Source organism: Sander lucioperca, chromosome 7, assembly GCF_008315115.2.
Source record: "Sander lucioperca isolate FBNREF2018 chromosome 7, SLUC_FBN_1.2, whole genome shotgun sequence".
In the NCBI taxonomy this organism is placed as follows: Eukaryota; Metazoa; Chordata; class Actinopteri; order Perciformes; family Percidae; genus Sander; species Sander lucioperca.
In genome coordinates this window covers 16,731,226-16,749,729 of record NC_050179.1, presented here as the reverse complement: position 1 = coordinate 16,749,729, position 18,504 = coordinate 16,731,226, and the positions used below count along the sequence as shown (strand labels likewise).

The following is an 18,504-nucleotide window of genomic DNA, read 5'->3' as shown; positions in this document are numbered from 1 at the left end:
AGTGCAGTGTAGGTTCCTGGCCTCTCTAGTTCTGCTGGTGGAAGGATATATGATAGGATAGGTTGTGGTGTGGCTGTTTTTTGTGTTTGTGTTTCTGTGCAGACTGCTGCAATGTTTTTGTTCCTGCAGAAGTGTGATTTGGCCTCAGGCTGTCATGGCTCCTGGTTTCAAGTGGGACGTCGGTTTGGATAACAACATGATCTTGATTTAGGATCTTAATGCTTCCTACAGATTCACCGTACACAAAAACAGTTCATAAGACTGGTTATCTCTGTTTAAAGACTCTGTGTGCTTGAATCTGCTATATATCAAATGATGACGTTTAATATATATAGATATTTGTTTTGACTTGCACATCTTGCCAATTTGTGATCTGATCAAACATGATAGCCATGTCGCTGGAGGACATAAATAATTTTGAAGTTATCATCTGGATTGCAGTTGAATAAAGGAAGCTCAAAAACATCTAGAAGTCTAGAAGCATTGTATGGGAAACTTTTGCTTAAAAACACATAATTTGAGTCCTCACATGAACAAGGTTTTCCCCTCTATGAGTTAGATTTATAGTCATCCTCTATAAGCAGGTGGTATTTTTCACATAAACTATGAGTCTGGACCACTGCCTGTAAAGGGATTGTTTAATGAGTTTCAGTGTGTATTCAAACAGCCTTTAATAATGTCAAATAATGTAAAAACATCACCTCTACTGTTGGATAAATCAGCATGGTCTGATAACCCTGCAGCAAAGCACAGACCGAATAACCTTTGTGAAAACTTCTTTTAACACAAGGGTGAATAACAAGGCTCCTTATCATAATTAACACAGAATATTTGGAAGAATTGTAATCGGGTCTTTCTGTCAAATGAATAGCGTTAAGTTGCCGTTATAATAGGTTTCTTTCTTTCTTATCAATCGGCAACCCTGAGTCTACGTTCTAAATGTGTTTACAATATGCTTGTAAGCTTTAACAAAATACTTGCATGTTAGCTGTGCAATGAAGCAGTGTTAACAACTTCTGGGTCATTACTAGGTCTTGAAACGTGTGTTCTTGATGCAGGTGGGACTGCAGTACACCAGGGTGTTATACTCAAAGGTATAATAATTCTGGAAAAAGCTGGATTCTGACCTAATTAGAAACAGGAATGACAATATGTCATGCTGGTTTAGTCATGGTTTCAGCAAGTTCAGCAAGGACTGGGATCATCTAGTTTACATCGTAAGTCCAACCTTGGAATCCCTTGAAGAGGATTTGATTTTTATCATGGCTCCTGTTCAGGTCGAAACTCCTCACATGCACTTATGACAGTGATTTATAAAGGACAAAACTGAAACCTCCCTGAATGGCTTTGAAATGTATTTTAATGTTTCAATTTGTGCACACACTGTAATCCCTTATGTAAAACCTTGGCTCATAGAGTGTACCCTGATGACACCCGTGTGTTGTTGAAGTTGTTACTTTTGTATTAGAACCTAAACTGTTGGCGGGATGACACTATGATGCATGGTTTTGTGTGCACAAAAGAGAGATAGGACAATAGCAACAGAAGAAAAGAGTATCTGTGTGTGCCAGAAAGAAAATATGGAATTATTCAAGGAACTTGCTCAGTGAGGTACGGTCTGCTTTTCATTGCCCCTCTAAATCCGCTCTCTCTAATCACCTTTCTGTCTTTATATAAACCTGTGACTAAAACCAACCATCACAAGGGTGTCTGGCTTCACAGGACACATGACAGCCAAACTTAAGCTCGAAGACTCAAAGCCAAAACCATTCACTTATTTCTTATGAAACCCCATCGCCCCATCGCCCCATTCTAAGTAACTATTTAATTTTCTTCAAGTGTGGTTCGAAGTTGTGAAACACACCGATAATTTTGCATGTGTGTGAGGAGCTAAACTCTTTAGAAAGCCACGGCAGACTTTTTATTTTAAATGTGGCCATTGTTTGATATTTGGGATTACCTAAAGTGACATAAAAATTGGGGTGACATCCATAAAATCATACTTACTTTTTGTAACTGATTTAGATAACTCAGTAAAAAGTGTTTTACCGGGTGCAACACTTTATTTGGATAGTTTAATGTTTACACTCAGCTAACAGTCAGGTGATGAAAAGTGGATTTCCAGCAAAGTGTCACTTGCCTATTTTGTGCATAACAACAGACTGTGGGCTCTATTTTAATGATCTACACGCACGGCGTGAAGCGCCTGGCGCAGGTGCGTTTAGGGTGTGTCCAAATCCACTTTTGCTAGTTTATCGGCGGAAAAAAGGGTCTGTGCGCCGGGCGCATGGTTGAAAAGGGTTGTACTTAGTGTCTTCATTAATTCATAGGTGTGTTTTGGGCGTACCATGCAATAAACCAGTCAGAGTGTCATCTTCCATTTCCTTTAAAAGCCAGGTGTGTTTGTACCTTGGCGAATTGCTATTATGATGGTGGATTTGCACCGTAATATTTTTATTTGTAATCTTCTGCATGTGTGTGTGCTGCTGTGCTTCCCTGTTTGTGTGTAACAAGCGTAGTGTGCGCGTGCTGTGCATAAGCCTAGGCGCATTTTACTAATGCACTGTTAAAATAACAATGAAATGCTGCGCTGTTGACTTTAGACCAGGTTTTTGTTGGTCAATGGTGCGATCACTTCCCACTGCCTCAAGATAGCAATACGCCAAGAATTCACCTGAACACACCTCCCTGTAAGACCAGCACGCCCATGGGCGCAAAGATGGGCACAGGTGCATTTGCTATTCAAACGACGTGGGCGCTGGACGGGAAATTGACAACTGCGTCGGTCTTAAACTAGCAAAGACACTTGCGTCGGGCTTTGCGCTGCGCTGCGCCAGGTGCAAGATATGGCCCCCTGTGTCACTTGATCCTTATAAGCATGCAGAGACAGTTTGTATAAAAGTGGATCTGTCTTTGGAATACAATGTCCTGACATGCCATTAGCTCTGGTTGCTTTGCTGCAATTTACTTCTTGTCCATCTTGACTTGAAAATGCCAATATTGGTCTTGTCAGTCATCAAGAGCACACATCAATAACTAAATAAAGAATGTCCTATTTGTCCACAATGGATAAACAACATCACAGAAAATATAACCTTATGTAACTGCTGTCCTTATTTTTTCCTAAGCTCTAATATTATTTGACAAATTATATTCAACTGATACCCCATTTCCTGTAAAAACTAGGAGCCAGGTAACTTATGCCAATTTTGCCGATGTCATCATATGTACCAGCAAGCTATCAGTAGAAAATAAATTACAGTGTGTATACTAATATATGTCATAGATATAACACCATACACACTATACACTATATGTATTTTTTTCTCCTTTAATTTAAGATTGTAACAGTATTTTTATTTGTTACTGAAAAATGTTTTCTATCCAGTCATATTACTTAATTTTTCGTTTTGCAACAGATCATGTCATTGTTATTGGTCCTGTCGCCGTTTATAGTTGCCCTTTCTTCATCTGACATCAAAGACAGGATGTCAGTCAATGGGGCATGTTCATTTTCAAATTTCCCACGTTGTTATGCCTACATAGACAGCCAAGAGAATTTCAAGATCAAACATTTGGGCCTCTCAGTTAAACAAATCACATGTGAAAAAACTGTGAAAGATGCAAACAGAGGTCAGAGGGTAGTTCTCTATCCCAAACAATACTATTCACATACAACTAAGGGAATGGGCTGCTATTTAGTTTCCTCTAAGATATAATGTAATTAAAACTTTCCCAGGGAGTCAGTAGAATGAGATATGTTCTGTCGATTGTGGCAGCCAGCTTGCAAAAAGCAAGTAGAACTAAGAGCTTGTTGACACATATGGTTTCTTTCTCTGTGGCCATGGATTGTAAATCACGTAGACTATGTCAGCCCTTGCCTGGCGTACACATTACCATTTATTTTTGTTTGTGTGCATGAAACTGCTGCACCTCTTGTTGCGATACTTATCAGCATGCCACTGACTCATTCCTCATGTCTGCCTTTGGTTTATGTAAATGTGAATGGCAGTGATAGTGTCAGGGTGTGGGTTGAGAAGCCAAGCAGAGAGAAGACTGGCTGTGTGTTGGTGTGTGGATGTGTGGTTGTGATAAAATTCTGAAACCAGGAGCACAGCACTCGTCCATCTTGGCAGGAGACCTGCAACACTGGAGAGGGAGAGTAGCTGCAGCAGCAGCAGCACGGTCAAACACTATGCCAATCTCTCTGTCTCTCTCACTCATGGAAACAGGTCTTTTCCACCCTTTATTAGATCTGATTTATACTTTTTGTAAACTATACAACACACGTTCATGACATTATACATGCCTTGGCACAGGGAGGATGCAGAGCGAGTACTCAAAGGGGCTAACCAAATAAAAGTGCTGCAAACACAATGAGGGTAGCAAAAAACTAAAGCCTGTACCGACCTCATGCTTTTATTACTGTGCCAGAAAACTGTCTTGATCCAGCGAGAGAACGTTTTTCATTCAATTACGTGTTCCATGTGTGCGTTCCAAGGCTTCATGCACAGCAGCTTCTGAGCAGGCCCAATCTTTCACACACATCCTCATCTCCAACACTCAACTCATTGCCTTTTAAAACAGGCCTGCACAGGGTCCGCCTGCACTTGTGTGTATGTATGTTTTATTTGCATCTGTACAGTGTATGTACGTGTGTGCTCATTGTATTTGAGGGATATTTCCCAGAGTATAAGTTCAGGCACGTGTCATGCTGTTTACCCTCTCTACAGTTGATTGCATGGTTGTATGCACTTACCATAGATCTTGTTGAAATTGAATGTGTAGAGGTATTTGGGGTACATGTCTTAATCATCAAAGCCTTGTGGGTTTTTATTTCCCTCCAAATGGCAGATGTAGTTGTAGTTCAAAATAGATGATCTGGAATAAATTATGTCCACACTTTGAGTGTGGATTGTATCACTGTTAACCTGTTGCAAAGTACTGTAGGTCTATTGCAGCTTATGATTGGTGTTATTCAAGAATTATTGTATTTTGAAATAGAGGTCCGCATGGGGCCGGCCAGCCTGCAGGTCTCGCAAAATGCAGCTGTTGGCAGCATAGTAGTTTCTTTTTTTTGTAAGGCTGCAGGCTAAAGGTGGGCACATATCAATGTGCTGTCATGATGCTGTAATCCATTTGTTTGCATGCCATAGCTTGCCATAGCCGCACCAAATAGCAACATGTTTGGCAGAGGTAACAGCTACTGACTAGATTTTTTTTTTCTACACTGGATTGCAGGATTGGAAAGACACTGTATGCTACAATATGTCAGCAAAGACATTGAAGAAGAAGACTGCAAGCTAGTAAACATGGATGTAAACAATGCTAGATTTAAAATACTTTGGCTTTGCAAATAGGAAGGAAATTCACTCAACACATTTTTGTTTTATACCTAAAGGATACACACATGCAAACATAACTTTTTTATGTTTTGTTTGTTGTTTCAAAAGAACTCAGAACTTAGTTAACAATTTGTTGGCATATGTGAACACTCCAAAGGGACTTAGACCCCTCTGAAACGAACCGTATGTGAACACAACACGCTTCAGGTTTGTTTTGCCTTTTGTCTTTCTGTATGTATTTTAGCCTGAGGCCCCATCAGAGCTGAAGTGGACCAGAAAGAGAACTGAGTCCTCTTTCAAGAAAACTGACAATTCTGTTGGTCCACTTTTTAGTCCACTTTAGTTCATTTAAAGAGAACTATAAGTGAAAACACCCTGTGTAAATGTTTTTATCCAAATTCAGAACTTTTCAGGTACTCCCGGCTCCACATTAGGTACACTTTTAAAACATATGATTTTGAATTCTTGCACCACTATCAATGCTTTGATGATTATAGAGACATTTTTGTCCATATTTGCCCATTGCTACGCCCAGCACCTACCCAGTTTTTTACTAAATATGTTTGCATTACAAATTAAAATATGTTCTTGACTGCTTGGATTAGTTGATGCTACTTGTTTAATGTATTTGTTTGTTTAGTGTGTCTAAGTCTACTGGCTGCAAAGCAAATTGGCCCACTGGAACAAGAAAGATTTACCCTACTGTTTTATGATGGCTGTTCTTGCTCAGTCCTGTCCTAAATCATCACAGTTTCCACATCAATATGCCACATTTAAACATGTTTATCTCTGCTACAAAATCCTGTCAAATGTTTATGACCGCTAAAGATTCCACCCCTCTGCGTGTTGAGAAGTAGCTCGAGAGAGAGATAGGAGACCATTTGGGCTAAAAGATCAGCTTAGGAGAATTGAGGTTTTATCATTGTAAGAAAAGATTTGGTCTCACTGATCTTTGCAGTTTGCTATGAAGACCAGTGTGCATTATCTGCTAAGTGCAGTAAAAGCTCTGTTTGCTTTTACATCAGTAACGGATGAGGTAAATCTTATTTTAAAGGTGCTGAAATTGGTACTGTAGATTTGTGTAAATGGCCCGAGGATGACGACCCAGTTTATTGGTAGCATCTGGCTACAGCTGCATAACACATTTTTTTCTTTTGTGTCCTACAGCCCCACTTTTGACCATCGCCTCGACTGATTTTCCAAAGACCAAAGGCCACACAGGTATGGATTGAATCTTCCCCTCCAAAATGTAGCTTATGTTTTCCTATCAAATATTTAATCTCACATAAAAGCATAGACCTCTACACACTCACACACATTCTCCCCCTCTGTCTGTCTGTCTGGTTGCGGTTAACATGCGGTTATCATTTTAATCCACAATCCTCCCCACCTCCCACAGTGTGTGAGTTCGATGCTGTGATTTTAATTGCTTGGTCTTTGCTATAATTACATGCAAGTGTGCTTCACTCTGTGTGCCACGCCACTGTTTTTCCCTGCAGGATCTGGCAGCTTGTTTATGTATGGATATGAGTTTTATTGGTCTGGACAGTGCACAAACGATAAGTGAGCAGCCAGTGATGTGCTTTCACTGCAGCTCAATCAGGCCTGTAAACAGAGCAGGGCTAGGACAGCAGGCTAATGAAACAGACAGTCCATTTTCTGCTGCTTTGATCCACGTTACAGGCCCTGCTGGACCCCAGCATGCTCCTTCCCCCCCCCCCCCCCACACACACACACACACACACACACACACACACTTAACCCTTTTCTTCCCACTTCATATCTGTTGACTGCAGGACAGTGACCAGAAGATTAGTGAGCAGCATGCTTGGTCTCATGCTCTGCTGACTGCTCTGCAAGGCTTAAGCTTGTGTGCTTTGATATATGGATTTTTTTTACAGTGCGACTGGGGTTGAGCATGCTTGTCTAAGCATGTGTGTAATGTGAAAAAGGCCTTGTTTAGAGAAGTGAGTGAGCCCTGGAGGCTTGTCAATCCCCAGCAGTATCACAGCGTGGCCAGTAAGTTTTCCTGGAAACAGGCAGGCATGCAGGCAGGCATGCAGGCAGGCGGAGCGTGGCGCTACTGAGGTGGCCTGGGGATCGATAGTGTAAAGCTGGACCTCTGTCCGGGAACACAGACCATGATTCAGAAGAGCTGTTAGTGAGATGTATAAATCAAGGAATGGGGTTGTTGAGTTTGGTTTGATCTCCACCACAGCTATGCTCAGCATGATATCCCCTCATGGGTGAATCACATTTTACAGGAAGCTCCATCGGCAACTACTGTACAGGTCGAAAGTGGGAAGTAGAAAAGGAGGAGAAGAGGGAGGACGGAGAGAAAGCAGCATAGACAGTCAGACAGATAGATAGATACTTAAACCCCTACTGATATGAAGGTTTCAATAATTCTGGCATGAGTGTTTTTGGCTTTTGGACTCGGCCTGAAGAGGAGGATGTGAAGAGGGCGGGTTGGAGTGAGAGCAAGAGAAACGAGAGTGAGGTGTGGAGGCAAGTCTGCGTCTGAGTGGAAACTTGAATGGAGTGGAAACTGGGCTGGAGGCCACTCAGCAGATCCACCTGAACCCTGCCAGAGCAATCAGCTATCAGGAGTTTAGAGAGGGAGCCATTTGCCCCTTAAGTAAATTCAACAGGGGTTTGTAGGGACTTGGCCTGCTTTTTGAGCTTTAATGCAGGGATTTTTTGGTAAGTCCTCTTGTTTTCTGGAGAGGGTGCCAAACCCTGTCTGCCTTTTAATGGGATCACAGCAGACACCCCAGGAACCCCCGGCAGTTGAAGTGATTTTGCTTTCTACTTCCAGCTGTGTAAACACACACACACACACACACACACACACACACATGCACACGCATAGACATATGTACTATCACTTCTAATAAAATGCTTGCTGGCTCACAACTAGGGAAATGCTCACTTCTCTCAAATAAAAACAAAGCTCATTTTCCTGACGGATCCAAGTTTTTGGCCTTGTTAAAAACAATGAGTTGCCGGAAAGATGTAAACAAATTTAACAAGAGCTGGTGTTGTCTTTTCTCACACTGGGAACGTTCAAATGCGAATGGCAATGTCCTGCCTCTCTCATCCTCCGTATTGCGTATTCCTTCCGTATTCCTTTACTTAGCTTTTTCTGTTAACGTTAATTCTGCTAATTTTCCTCCCCTGTGATTTAGTTTGTCTTGCAACCTTATAATACATCGATGTAGTGATATGTATATTTCACATCATCCACTTTTATTGAATTGATGGTGAAAATGTTTGTACTTTGGTATTTTCTTCTTGGTCATTTCAGGACGCAGTTTTACTCAGCCAGTGTGGCCTATAGGGACAGTTTGTGCAAAGAGGGAGGGGAGGAAACAATCTCCATGGCCAGGCAGTAGCTCTACTGTTAAAGGCATTTGGACATTAAAGCTTCATTGTTTATGTAACCAAGAGAAAGTCGAGACTCCCTTATGGCCCCTTTGAAAAGCAGATGCCAGAGATTTTTTCCTCTGCATTTTATGGCTTATTTGCTACCAAGGAGATTCTGAGATTTCTTATGGGACTAAATCTTTCCTCACTTTGCACATGACAGGCAGAAACTGTCTATAAAGAGAGGTTTAGCTGTTAGTCTGATCTTACTTGTATGTAGTCACGCATTGCCAGTCCTATCCTCACAGCGCTGTGGACTAAGGTCTGATTATATCACAGATACATTCTAGAATAGGAGAACAAAATGGTTGGGGTTGTTTGCATTTCTTTACACCAATCACAGTCGTCTTGGGCGGCGCTAAGATCCGGACGCGGCAACAGTGGCTCTGAAAAATAGTCTTGGGAAGGAATTTGTTTTGGTTGAACATTTGTACCCCGCAAAAGACATTGCCACATACAATATTAAATGAAGTTAACTGTTCACACAATACTGTAACGTGAGCTATTTCAATTAGCTGGATACGTGGTTAAACATGATTTGCGCTTACCAGTGTATCATTGTGTGTACTTCGGTCTCAAAATGTCCCAGTTAGAAAGTAAATGCCGTAAACATATTCTTTGTAAATCTTTACAATCATTCCCTGAAAGAACCAAGCAGGCCTGCCTTATTGCACGGCCCAAATTTTCTTGAAAAATTGCCATTTTCAGCGTGTAGTTTGCTAGCTCTAAGTTGTTTCCCGGAGCAAAGGTATTTTGAGAACGGCAACACACAGAGAGCGGAAGGTGAGGGACATTAGGGACGGATGTCAGGGAATTATCCTGGAAATGTACTTCCGTTGATCCAGACTAACTTGTATGTGATGTAACAGTCACTGTCATATATGCAATCAACGCGAAGACAAAAGGTAATATGCGTATGCAGTTGGATTTCTATATTAAAGACAGGCTTGCTGTACAGACAACAGTTGAAAACTAAATAATGGCTCCAGACTAATTTTCCTGCCCTGGCGATGATTGCACTCTATCGCTTGACAGCAGTTTTCACTTTACCATCAAGGCTGCCTACACTGCAAAAAAAATACCCCTTCTTTACATGTCATTAGGTTTCCTATTCAGCCTTGAGGGCTTATTTTTCATTAAACAAGGAAAATATTCTGCCATTTGGGTGAGATAATTCCAGATGCTCAGTCAGATATCTACACTAGTAGAGCATGGGACAGCTAAAGCACTGGCACTGACACACTGGCAGACATTGGTCACTGACAACACTTTTGGTCTCTGAGCCACTGTGCCGATCATCTGTAGGAGCAGACTGGCAATCATCCTGAGCTCAGAGTGTTGACAGACCTTTCATAAACAGATGGTCTTATATAAGACCTGTGTCACAGCTCTTTCTCAATGTGAGCATCTTTTTGTGTGTATTTTGTACAGCCATGGGTTAAATTACATCTAGAAGATGAGATGTTTTTCATAACTAACCAGCCATGCCTTGCAGCTACAGTAGGAAGCTCCAAACTAAGGCGTCAGTCTGACAGTATCTTACATGTATGCCAGAACAGACAAACGGGTCCTAATAAGACCATGTTGGCCAAAAGTGGGTTTTGCCATTATGCATGTGTGGAGATGTAGTACTAACCCCTGGTATTAAGGTTGGGTCTTTTCAGTCGTAGTATACTTGCATTATTGTTCAGAAATTTGTAGAAAGTTTTGTAGAAAGTTTGTTTTGCATGATGGCTCTGAAAACAAGTAGTATTTTCTTGAATACCATCACATCTGTTTTCCCAACGCCTCCAATACAGAACTTGTGCAACAATACTGAATTTAAATGTCTGCAGAACACAGAAGAATGTGAATATTAAGTTTTTCCACCACATGTTGTTTGAAGGAAAAAGGCCTTTTAAAATGCTAGAAAATGTTTTCAAACATTCTGTCAGTAATTGAGCAAAAGAATTTGTCCAGACTTCATCCTTCATCCAGAGTGTGATTTTTCTACATTTATTAGTATTTTCCTTTTGGGTGTTGTAGTCCCTGCAGACCATCTTGATTGTGCATTTTGAGACAACTTGCCAATCCCTGCCCTCCCAGACCGCATTAGTCCATGTGTTAGCTCAGAGCTCAGCCTTATTGAAAGAGTCTGGACTCCAGCCTCCTCTGTTTGCTCAGCTGGATGACTCAGGTCTACTCTCAGGATCAGTCAGCTGCTGTCCCTCTGGATGTGCCACCAAGCCTTCAAACATTCACTACTGTTGTGGTCCCTGCTTGGTCCATATACATGAATTAGTGTTGAGGTTTATGAGAATATAAACTGCATACGTCATGGGGCTTCCATCTGTTTTACCAATGGACGGAGAGCCTAATGTACCACACAGCTCATGGTATAGGGTAGTGTATGTTACCGTGTGTATATTTATATGCTAGTGTTCCCACTTGCATGGCTTTTTGTTGGGGGGTATCAAAGTACTCAGTACTCAGTACTAGGCCTGCACGATAAATCGTTATAAAATCGCAATCTCGATTCACCCCTGTTCACGATTTAACTTTTAAATGACTTCGATTTTTCTTTTTTTATTTCTCCTTCAATTAATTTGTTAAAAGCATTTGACATTGACATTAACATGTTTTAATTATGTAAAGACATGTTCAAGGAGTTCAGATAGAGTCTGTATCAGGGCCATATTTAGTTCAATGTGTTATATGTCACTATTTTTGGTAGGCTACTGTACTTAAATGGCCAGTATGTACTTTATTTTCTTTATTCATTGAAGCCTCTATGTTTACAGGCTTGTGGTGATGCGCAATGTGCTATAGGTGCCAAAAACAATCTATGTTTGGTACTGCCAATTTGTTTTGTTTTGTTTTGTTCATGTGTGCACTTTGTGAGAAAAAAATTGTGGCAGAGAATCGTGATATCAATTCTAAGCTAAAAAAATCGTGATTCATATTTTTCCCCGAATCGTGCAGGCCTACTCAGTACTTCTTCTGTACTAACCCAAATGTGTCTGTAGTTCTGCCGTTTAGCAACTACTGAAAACTGGCATCTATTAAATTAAATTGTTCCTAATATTAATGAAAACTATGCTAATTTTTAACTGTTTTTACAGGCAAAGTTCTGGTATTGCAGCATGTGTCTAACATTTGAGACCCTCTTTGGTGAAATTTACAGAAATATCAATTTGCTAGAAAAAACATGCATATCAAAGTAAGACAATTAATCAATTCACAGGAAATGTATCAGCAATTTTTAGAATCAAGCAAAAGGCCAAACATTCTCTGGTTGCAGATTCACAAATGTGAGGAATTGCTGCTTTTCTCTTTTTTACATCATAATAAACTGAATATCTAAGACATTTGAAAACATCACCTTGGCCTCTGTGAAACTGTTATGGAAAGTTTGATTAAATCTTTTATCTTTTAGAGGCTAAAACAATTATTCAAAAAGAATATTGGCAGATTAATTAATAGTAAAAATAATTGTTAGAAATCAGGATTGGAAAATGTCAAATCAAACTCAGCTCTAGTTTAATGTGGTATATGAACAAGATGTGGGTGTTCTGGTGTTAAATATACAGCATATGCATTTGTAGCATTCACATGTGTAGATGTAAGCCTGCAACAGTCAAAAAGGATTCAGCTGTGCTGTAGATGTGATCCTACACTCTACTTGCTCTGCATGGTGACAGTCAGGGCTTCCACAGTGACCCATTGGCTCTCTGGCCCGCTGGATTAGCAGTGAGCTGAGAGGCAGGTGAGTGATATACTGTGTGTGTAAAAGTAAAGGGCATTAAGTGGAACACAAGCCAACAGCAGTAAAAGCCACAATATATCTGGCAAGATGTTTCTTTTCTACAGAATATCCATCCTTGGACTTAGTAGTGTGTGTGTTTGTACAGGATGTGTGAGCGTGCACAGCCCCAATTACTTGCCTTACAGAGTGACCCCATGAGCTGATTTATGTTTAGATTTCATTCCATTCATTTTGTAATGCTGGATGCTGGAACCCTTCAGCAGGAACTGTTAACCAGTAAATCACCCAATAAAATGTGTGTCATATGTGGCTGACATTATAGGCTATACAATACTGTATAAGACATATATTACTCGCAACTTGAAGTCCTGCATGCATTAAATGGCTTGGGAAGTAGTTCTCAGGGGTTGAGTTGTGCAAGAACTGAAAATGTGTATGTGACTTCGTGTGCACGTTTGTTTGCTTTTGAGCACTGTGTGTGTGTGTGTGTGTGTGTGTGTGTGTGTGTGTGTGTGTGTCTGTCTGTCTGTCTGTGAGAGAGAGTGAGAAAAACAGCGGTGGCCTAATTTGTGGAGATAGTGGAATCATTAAGCCATGTCTCAGTAATGGAGACTAATGTGGGATTAGGCAGACGTAATGACATGCGCTCGTCTGGAACGCTTCAGTAGCAGCAATCAGCATGGAAAATGGAGTGATGGAATTTCTTTGACAAGCTTTCATTCATAATCATAAATGGATACTAATGTGGAAAAATATGGAAGAGTATCTTACTTAGGGAAAATGAGGATATGGTCTAGGAAAATGATCTAACTTATCAAATGTGATTGTGTCCATAAGAAATACTGTAACAGTGACCTTATTGCAGATTGCGTCCCAGTTTTTTTTTTTTTCAAGCGTCCCCAAACATTTTTGTAAATATCTATACAATGCGGTGTGATCAGTTAAGACCTTGTAAACTTGACATCAAGAATAACAAAAGTGGCATGTTTGCCCTGTGGTTTCCTGTACTGTGCACTTTACTTATACTTCCATCAGACACCAGTGAGTGGCTCTGAGATATTGATATGATACAAGACAAAAACTTGTGGTTATGTAGTTGTCATAGTGACGCCATAGTTGCATGTGTAGAAGATTGGGCCTGCCTCTGCCTTCACTTAAACAGCAGTCATTGATCATTTCCTTGGCTGAATGAGTGAGAGCCGGAGCATCAGGGGAGGAGGAGGAGGAAAATGAATGACCAGTTTGTGTTTTTCTAGGAATCTGAATTTTGGAGAGAGGACTCATATACCCCCATTTACCCCCCTGGACTGCCCCCTTCTGCCATTGAACTGTACCCCCCTTAGCTGGGAGTCTCTTAGTGCTCGTGGTGCTGCGTGCCCCCATGGTGAAATTGACTGGATGCATTTATAAATGGAGCTCTCTTTTCCAGCCTTCCATGACTTCTTACAGTTACATTTCCATGTCTGCTTCCTCTTCTCTCCTACATTATGCTTCCCCTGCTCTCCCTCCTTCCTGGTTTTCTTCTTAGCCATTGCTTCATCGTTTTCTTCTCTACCCTCCACCTTTGTGGGAAAGTACTCAGAGAGGACTGGGCCATCCATCAAACAGGCCATTAAAAAGAACTGCACTTCTCATAGCAAAGCAATGAATAAACTAGTTTCTTGTTTCCGTGGGTTATTTTCAATACAACAGTGGAAAAAGAAAGATTTTGTATGAACAACAATCCAACCCTGTCAAGGAACTTTTTATATATACATTATTACACAGCTCATAAACGCTTTGTTTTACTACTCTTTTCCTAGGGTGTTTTCAATTTGGTTTGATCAAACTGTAACTTCTCTGATTGATATTTGGCTGTAGATCATACTACCAGCCTGCAAAACACTGCCAGGTACAGCATGCGGTAAAAGACTTGGTAAGCAATATACCTTAAGCCATGAAACGCCCAATGTATTGTAGTAAAACTACCATTATTAAACAAACCTTGCTGTATATTTAAAAAAAAAAAATGCCACACCACCTTCAAGCATTTAACGGCAGTGTGCTGAGCTGCAGTCGGGCTTAAGCTATTCATAAATCCACATTTATGAATCCTTGGATTTGTACATCGTTGCCAGTTTTACCACCCTATCCATTTACTGCACTAGATCTCGTTTATGACATTGATATGACTGGAACTGCTATGTCAACTAATAATACACTTGAAGAGATTTATTTTTGAAGCTATTTCCTACATAGCTCTGGCTGTTTCGTCTCTGCTGCCATGTCTACTGACATCCTATAGGAATAGAAAACAAACACTGCTGGTGTGTAGGTGTGGGTGGGAGTCTTTGGGGCTTTAAATCTGTTGCTCTTTGCTCCAAATATTACTGCTGAGATTTAAAGCTCTGGCTGCTCCAGTGCATGTGGTCCCACACTATCCTTTCATTTTCTTTTCTTATGTTCAGTGACAGTTCATTTTCTAAATTTACAGATAGTTCACGTTAACTCTTTAGTAGCGGAGGTGGAGTGGAGGTTCATTCCTGACCTTGATAACACTTATCTGTGCTAAAACATAGTCTAAACTAAAGGTTCACTTACTAGCTTTTCCCGGAGATTTCGACCATATGGTGATGACACCAGAGCAAGTTCAATTTACTGAAAAACTAAAAAAAAACAAAACAAGGGATAGGGTAGAAAATTCCTAAATGAATCTCAATGGGTATGTTGTATGCACTCTTCATTTGCAAATAAGTGCACTGTTTTTGAGAGTTTTAGGTCCATATTATATAATTGTATTATACTGTGTCCTACCTATTATGACATGAAAAAGTAAAAAAGTTAATAGAGTATGAAAAGTTAATAGAGAGAGAGTAGAGTCATATTAACTATTCGTCTGTGTCTGTGGAAACGCACATTTATATATTTGCATACATGGTATATTGTTTCCTATTGTTATTACACAGCTTTGTTGAATACTCGAAAAATCAGGATTCAGCCAGATTTAATCAAATGTGATGTCAGTTATGGGGTTAAACTCTAATGTTGCTTGGCTGCTGTCGGTCAGATCTAAACAAACCAACTAATAACTAAGGATTTATTCTGAACATTAACTTTGATTGTTGCTTATTTAGTCATGAATAATGTTCTAGAGAAATAATAAGACTTTAAACCAAGTTTTCAGGAGCTTTAAATGTAATAATAATAACAACTTAGCATTCATGTATCAATATGCATAACATTCAACCTCTGTACATTTGTAAATGTGTACATTTAATTTAAATATATCTTATATTTATTTCTTTTTAAAGTTGTACTTGCAAAATCATCACTTTTTAAACATTAAGCTGCTGTTACTGCTGTTTTTTGGTACTGCTTTTATTTATTTCTTATATGTTTACATCGAGAGAAGCCCTGCTAAATGTCATTGTACCAGACTATAATGACAGTAATTCTGATTCTGATAATAAGCATGACAAAAGTAGCATTAAAGCATAAATATCAACTTGTCCCACTTTGCTTGATAAATCCTTTTGACGTTTTCCTCAGCTGTCTGTCAAAGTTGTTGCCACAGAGGGTTACTACATACAATGTCATCACCTGCAGCTGAAGCTACACAACTAGAATTTTTTGTAAATGTGCGCCAATCTTATTCTGAATCCACAAAACACAGTTGGAAGTGAAATGGTTCAAATGATAATTGAGATTCTACAAATTTTTCATTTTACCTAAATGGAATTTTGGTGACAATTTATTCAGTGGTAAGAAACCTTCTCTACACACAACCTCCACCCCAGCCCCTTCTCTAACAAAAACATAATTTCAAAGTCCAGGGAGACATTTTATTGATGTCATGTTACATGATTTCTACTGTTAAGTCTGCATAGTTCATACATAAATGCTAACTGCCAACATGGGAACTTGTAGATTTTAGTGTCTCCTCCTTAGTGACCAACACACTTACAAAGCAGTCTCTGCTGCATAAGGATGGAAAAATGCTTCACAGGCTCAATTTATGAGGTGCAGGTTTTTCAGATGCTATTTTATTACATCAGGAGAGAATCTACTGGGAATGAAGGCATTATTAAAATTGTCAACACTGTTTGTCAAAAGATAGAAATAATACAATGATACTGATGTCTTTCTTGTTTTAATGATGTCATCATTCAAAGGTCACATGGGGGTCTGTCTTCCTCTAGTGCTTACGAAAGAGAGATTGGGTAGAAAACATTTATAGACACAATACATCATTGGCCTGTTTCACTGCAGTACACAATCAGAAAATATTTGTGTTGTACACATGCCTGCACATTTATTCTCATGCAAACGCATCTGCAGATATCTTGAAGGCCACGTGTGTCTGTCTTTGTGGCAGATAAGGATATAGATCTGATCAGGAGCAGTGTGGCATGTTTATATTGTCTCGTTTGGACTGTTGGATGGAACATATAGTCTTCTCTCAGCCTGGCGGTTTTATTTCTCAGTTTCTTCTCCAATGCTCAGTTGTCATGTTTATGTCTCTGTTTCTTATTTAAATGCTGCTTGAGTCAAAAAAAGACAAGCAGATTTCTGTTTATTGCACATTTTGGCTGGATCTTATCAGCACATTTCATTGTTTTCACTGCTTCCATCACAACAGCAGAGCTGCCCTGTGTCCTTCTCCAACTCTTCCCCTCCTGTAGGCACAGAAGGACTGATGTTAATAATTTGACTGCTGGATCCTGTCTTGTAGACCCATATGATTTCACTGGGATGGATCATGATTATCATGCTCGGTTGCCTGTGAAAAATGAATGTGATACTTCTATTGTATTACATCTGGCCTGGTGAGTGAAATGTCTTGAACACTTGGTCTGGATGACAGCACCAGGTTGTTTCCTGAGTCATCAGGTAATATTCACTGCAACCTTTGTTTCGGGCCCTGAGGACACTGAATCAGAAACAGTTCACTATTCGTTTTATTTTATGTCTTATACCTTATCTCTTGCACCAAATGCAAGGTCCTTTTACCATGTGTGTCATGTACTTACGTTACTGCAGACAAACAGTCCATTTGTTTTACTTACTTCATTGACAAATGAATGATTGGCTTGTTAAAGTGTGGGCATCCATTTACTTTGATCCCGGCTGACATCCGTCTCTAACTGATTCCAATTTGGCTCTCATACCAGCCTCTCTGTGAGCCAACAGCTTGTATGAAAAGCAGTCGTAAAAGGAGATAAAGCTTGGATATCCTTTAGTTATGACACCAAGGCATTTGATTGGCTGTGATGGACTATTTACGTTATTGTGATTGACATAGTTTAAGAAGCGTGCCTTGAAGTTTGCCAACAACCATTACCAGTTTCCTCTTTCCTCTGCTTGGCTGTCAGTGCCCAATTTGTGTAATGTGTGCGAGTGTATGTACTTCAAAGAAACCTCATCTACACTTTACATGAGAAAATGGCAAATATGGTAATATGGCAGATCAGTTGTTATCAATATATATTGCAATATAAATTAAGTCAACTTTTCTGTTGATTTTTACGATTCCCTTTATAGTACATTGTGGACTTTTTGACCACATGTAGTACTATGGAGCAATTTGTTTATGAGTAGACAGTTAGTGGCAGTGATTTGCAAATAAGTGAGGCAATGCGCCGAAAAAAAAGCAGTGAAGAAGACTGAAAGCTAGCAAACATGTTGACATTGCACAATTATAAATATGCATAAAATCGTCTTTGCAACGCCTTAATTAGAAAGGAAATGCCCATAGCATGTATTTTAGACCTCAGAGATACACACAATGAGAATTACTGAATATAAACATATATATATATATATATATATATATATATATATATATATATATATATATATATATATATATAACTTGAACTCACAGGATACCTTAAAGCTTAGCATTATCTAGTTGTAGATTCACAACCTGAAAAATTAAAAAGAATTGTACAAACCGTAAACAGAAAATTCATTTAAATAAACACATTGGAAATTGGAAAAGGCAGCTTT

At 39.6% G+C, this 18,504-nt stretch overlaps 1 protein-coding gene across 1 annotated transcript in view; it reads left to right on the top strand.

Annotated features, from left to right (window-relative positions):
- The window catches only part of LOC116062249 (zinc finger protein 469), a 211,206-nt gene that overhangs the window by 49,071 nt on the left and 143,631 nt on the right, over positions 1-18,504 (top strand). Inside the window, exon 3 of the mRNA XM_031316917.1 lies at positions 6,513-6,566. The gene's annotated coding sequence lies outside the window, so the exon portion shown is untranslated. The remainder of the gene's footprint in view (positions 1-6,512; positions 6,567-18,504) is intronic.